Genomic DNA, 6,000 nt, shown 5'->3' with positions numbered 1-6,000 from the left:
ATGTCACACCTCCTGCATGCTGTAGTGGCCACTCGAGATACCTTCAACAGCCTCAGTGGTGGGTTGGGCAGCAGTGCATGGCTTTGCAGATCTCTGCAAAGTTTACCTCCCCTTGGACCTGGAAGATGGCATAAATATACATAATTATTTCCCAAAGTAGAGACCACAAGTACCTCTGAAGGCAACCTTTCACATCCAGACATCAGTGGGCCACTGACAGGACAGAGGCCTGGAGAGATGCTCTGGGTATTAGAGGGATCTCGTGTCTCTGTTATTGTCATTGGCCAAAGGAGGGGATTGTCCCATTCCACTCCATGCTGGAGCAGCCTCACCTCAAGTCCTGTGTGCAGTTTTGGGCAACACAATATCAGAAAGACGTGGAGCAATTAGAGGGCATCCAAAAGAGGGCTACAAAGATGATGAGGGGCCTTGAGGGGAAGCCATATGAGACAGGGCTGAGGTCACTTTGTCTGTTCAGCCTGACAAAGAGGAGACTGAGGGGAGACTGAGGGGCAGACACTCTGTGGTGGCCAGTGACAGGACCCGAGGGAATGGCCTGAAGTTCTGTCAGGGGAGGTTTAGGTTGGATATCAGGAAAAGGTTCTTCACCCAGAGGATGGTTGGACACTGGAACAGGCTTCCCAGGGAAGTGATCACAGCGCCAAGCCTGACAGAGATCAAGGAACACTTGGACAATGCTCTCAAGCCCATGGTGTGATTCTTGAGGCTGTTGTGAGCCGGGACGGGAGCTGAACTTTAATGATCTTGGAGGTCCCTGCCTGCTTAGGGTATTCTATCATTCTGATTCTCCAATCATTCCAGAGGTGGGGCAGCACAGGGCAGGGCCATCCTCAGCAGGTGTATCCTGTGATGTGCCGTGTGGATGCCCTTGGGACAGACGGCTCACAAGGGGTGAGGACTCAGCAGAGCAGTGTCCGTGGGCAGCCCTGAGTAGAGCAAGGCCAGGATGTTACAGTGAGCCTAAAGTCACTTAGTTTGCCATTCCCTGCCTGCCAACAACCATGCATTATCTTCCATCTTCTATTGAAACAGCTGGGGCTTGGGTCATCTTTCAGGAAGCGTGTTTTGTTCAATATCCAGCATTGCCATATTGTGGTCCATGACTTCTTGATGGGAGATGAGTGGAATGGCAAAGATCCATCACTGCCATATTGTGATCCATGACTTCTTGATGGGAGATGAGTGGAATTGCAAAGCTCCATCACTGAATGGTAATTCAGCATAGATTAAGGAGCAGGGGGCAAGGGAGAAGCATTTGAAAGTATTGCTGTCACAGCCCTCCCCTCTTCCTCATGTTCTCTTTTCAACTCTAGATCTCTAATAAAAACCTAATCCAAAAATAATATCATAAAGAAGCTTTTTGCTTTGACATGTGGAACAATCTTTGCTTAAGAGCTGCAAGATATCATCAGCTTGTGGAGTCTGTCAGAAGGTCAGCTCTGTGACTGAAGTTTATTAGCAGGGCTGACAAGGTTGTGCCTGTCTGCCTGTGCCAGTAGCAAATCACAAGGTTCCTAATTCAGAGCCTCAAACAGCAGTCCTGGTTCCTTGCTTTTATTTGTAGGACTGATTGAGGGCACTGTAAGCCTGTAAGTGAGCAGTCCAAAGACCTGAGTTAGAGTCTGGGGGGTCAGTCTTGGTGGGGAACAGCTTTGTCAGTGTGTGCACTGCCCGTGATTCTCCTGCTTTGCTGAGATAGAAGCTAAAAAAAAAAAGAGCATGTGAGGTGATACACACAAGAAGTAGGTTACCCATGACTTACTGGTATTCTTTAGCTCTCTTGCCTCTAGAGAATGGCACACTTGGAAATACACAGCTGTCATGCAGACCTTATCAGATAAAAGGCAGTTTGCCGGAAAAAATAAAAAAAACTTTATTTACTGAATTCTGATGCTTTGTACCAGATGACTCATTGTCACACTTCTTTTCCCTCTTCTCAGTGAACTAGAATCGTGTAGCAAGTTACTTTCATCCATTATGGCTTGTTGATAAGATGAAAGGACAAATTTTAAACTTTCAGATTTTTCTTATCCTATAAGAGCATCGTTCTTATCCTGTGTGAGCACCACTAAATTTTTCTCTCTGGTCAGCTGGTTGGCATATTGAGCTGAGGAGTACCATTTAGCATTGGTGACCTCAGACCTCAAATTTACATATTTTATAAAATTTGGTTCTGGGGCTTTTTTGCATTAGTTCTGGGGCCCTCAAGTCGGAGGGATGAAGGTTGCTTGAAATCCCCAGCTCTGCTTGATGGATTTTAGCCAAGGACATTTGCAGAAATATCATTCCTTGGCTGTGATATTAAAAAATCACACAAATTACTGTTTTCCCCATTGTTTCCCAGAGTCTGGTCTAACTCTCTAGGAAGCTGGCAAACGAATTATTCAGTTTTAATTAGAATTGGAAAAAGACCTAGAATACAATGGACCAACTATTTATTTTGCATGGAGTCGACAGAGTACAACTGGCTCCAATAAAGATGTGCCAGTTTACAGCATGTGACAAAGTGGCAACATACAGTTCCTTAACAGCTAAAAAATGCACTAACTTCACAGTCACAGCCTGATGTCAGGATTTCTGTGTCAAAACATTTGGATTTGGGCCATTTGAGGAAACAGGTAGGATGAATAATGAAAACCAAGTGAATATTTTTTCTTAATAGTAGTTCCACTTCTGTTGTTCTTTTATGTTAAGTGTGAAAATCCCAAATTTTTGCAGATGAGACATTTTGGCATGTGCTAGGCTGAAAGAAACCCAGTCTAGTACAGACTTCCCAGTTGAGCATACACCCCAGCTTTTAGACCAGAAGCAGTAATATTTGGTAGATTATGAAAGCTAGGCAGACAAATAGACCAAGCCCTTAATTACACATCCTGGAGAATTTCTAGATCCTGTTAAATTGATTTATTCTATATTTATGAAATGAGAAAAGGTCCACATGTGGGAGGCTCAATTTGTGTAGCAATAAGATGGAAGATTAAGACAAGAGCACTACTTTATTACATATATCTTTTTTCCTTACAAAAAAGAAAAAAGGTAATTAGTTAAATTAATTACTTTAATTATACAAACCCATTATAATAGCTTTTGATCATGTTAAATAATGACACAACACTTATGAGGTAAAGTTCACCTAAGAAAAGTCATCACAGTAGGTATTTGGGCTCAAAGGGGTGGCTGCAGTTAGCACACAGCAGGATTTTATGTAGATAGAATTAGGATAAAGAAAATTGATTTTTAACCAACCATGAGGACCACAGAAAGAAAAATTACCATGCTCCTTAAGGGAACAGAACTGCAGCCACCCCCATGGGGAGAGAATTAGACTTCATTTCTCAATGAAGCTGAATTTCAGCAAGATTCAGTAATTAAAATGCTTGCTTTAGTAATCAGGGTATTTGCAGCCAAATGATTGTTTCTTCCTGCTTAATTGATGGGAAGGTACATTTGCATTCAGTACTTGTCTGAGCCACAGCCACACCAAGGCATTTTCTGCTTGGAGGCCAAGGGCTGGAGAGGAATCCGAGCGCTTGACAGAAGCTGGAGGTCAAACCCCACCACCTCCACCTGTGTTGGACTGCAGAGCCCAGCCCTCCAAGAGCCACAGCGAGCTCTGCTTGTCACTAGCTATTCCCATCAAATTATGGGAAATTTTGAGGCTTTGTTTCACAACCCCTTTGAGGCTATGTATTTCACAGGCAGCTTATCTGTATTAAGTTGTGCTGGCATATTGGAGGCAAACATTTGCCTTGGGCTCTGGGACAGTTTGGTCACTTTCATTAGTGCCTGGAAAAGCTTTTACAGGGAGTGTACCACTGCCACACGACAGGTGTCTGTCAACAGGGTGTTTTGAGGAGTTACAAGGAATGAGGTGTTGGAGGCTCAAACGTGAGATTACTTGAGATTCACCCTGAATTTACAGCTTTTTCCTAGTGGTTCAAAGGCAGTTTCTGTGATGCTCCATTCCTCCAGGCCTTAGGAATCAAAAGCAGAGCAGGTCATTTTCACTGGCCTGAGCAACCACCAGGCCACCACCAGCCTCAAACCTGTGAGCTGTCACCTGCTGGTTTCTTTGGGAATAAGAGAAGTTGGTCCCAGACTGGTCTCTGGGTGCAATGCCCTGGGGCTGACTGGCACCCCAGGCTCCGGGTGCCAAGCAGAGCTGCTGCTTCAAGCCCTCCTTGCACCACACAGCAGAGCTGACCACATCACTGCTGACCACAGAGCAGGAGCAACAAGTCTGTGGGAGAAGAGGGAGGAGAGGTGAAACAGCAAAGGCTGGGAAAAGAAGTGAATCTGAGCAGACAGAAAGAGAAGAGGAAGGAAAGGAAGGATGGCATTTCATGGGGCTGGTAAGGAGAAGGATAAATGTATCTGGGAAGAATCGCATTTGCTCATTCCTTTCTAAATTAAGACTTGTAAACTAAAGTAAAGAAAATAATTGGGGAAAACAAGAAGCAGGTGCAAAGCAGGATGCACTGTGTGGCTGATAATGAGGAAGAGGATTTTTCTTCATCACGCAGAGGAAATGCCAGGATAACAAGGGAAGCAGATGCTGCTCCTGGCAGCTTGAGTGAGAGGTAATGTCAGGAAAGTCAGGAGGGGACAACTCTTGTCACTTTTCATGATTTTTCTGTCCCCATAATGGCCTTTTTTATCAGATTACAAGATTATTTGAACTGGAGAAAAGAGTGCAAATGGATGTCTTGCTGCGTATGCACGAAGGACAGAAGGGCAACAGCCAAGTGGAGGGACTCAGATGGCTCCCAAATGGAGACTGAAACACACCAGTGTGAAGAGAAATGCCAAAAGTTCTCCCACAGCTTGTGTACAAGCAAAATTCCTCCTCACCTTATCAAAATCCCTTGAAAATTTGAAACACTGGAAAACATTTTCAGTAAGAAAAACAAGAAAGCTAGTCCCCAAGTGGAAGCCTATACAGAAACAGAATATAGAGAGCTGTTTTAGGGATTGTTTCCTTTAAAAATTCAAATCCGCTATAAGATTATGTGAAGAAATTTTTAGTTTTGTTATTCTTTCCTTTTGTTATTCCTTGTGTGACTGGACTTGAGCTCCCCTAGGTCTTCCTGCCCCATGGTCACACATAAAAAAGCAATGATTGATGGATGTTAGCATAAGAAGGCTGCTCTGGCCCCTGAGGGAACAGAGGATTAGGTATTAGCCAAGCTGCTATTGCAAAACACCACCATGGTACCCACTGGACCCATGGCTGGGATAGCCACCAGCTGGTCTTGTCAGTGAGGGCTAATTTGTAGCTGCAAATGCAGACTGCGAGGATTTCCTGTTGGGCCAGCTGCATGAGCTTCCACACAGGCTCAAGCCAGCTGCGCATACAGATGTGGCAACTACTTTTGCATGCAAGTTGTCAAAACCTTTTTTTTGTAGCAAAACTTCCATTGAAAAGCTTGCCATGGATCTGCCTGTGTTCTCTCCCTCTCAGTTACTTTGTGGTATTGCTAATCACAGGTCAGACAACACACTCCTGGGCTTGCCAAAATCGGGGCTTGACACGAGTCAGAAACTTTGAATGTATGGATTGATTCCACTAGCAAGATGAAGCCACAATTCCTCTTGGATGGGCGTAACTATTTCAAGGTCATTGGAAGCACAGTGACCTTCTCCAAGATGCAAACATCACCACCCTGGCTGCATCTTCCAGCAGTCATCAAGCCATTACTCCTTCAGGTTGGCTACACCACCGGCAGCAGTGGCTAGACCATGACCTGATGATTCCTGAAGTCACTCTCTCCCTCCTGCATAATTTTCCTTCACTGCCTGATTTCTCTTCTTTTTGTGCTTGCTAGCTAATAACTAGCTAAGCCAAAGTCACCTTTTATCATGTGTGATCCAAAAAATATCCTAGCAGTAATACTCAGAACAGTGAAACATAATTAGAAGCTTGCCAGTTGCTGAAGCAGCTGTGATGAATCTGTGTTTCTCCAAACAGTTTGCTAAAAG

The sequence above is a fragment of the Fringilla coelebs genome, assembly GCF_963513975.1.
Source record: "Fringilla coelebs genome assembly, chromosome: 1".
Lineage (NCBI taxonomy): Eukaryota > Metazoa > Chordata > Aves > Passeriformes > Fringillidae > Fringilla > Fringilla coelebs.
Note: the sequence above shows the minus strand (reverse complement) of the source record.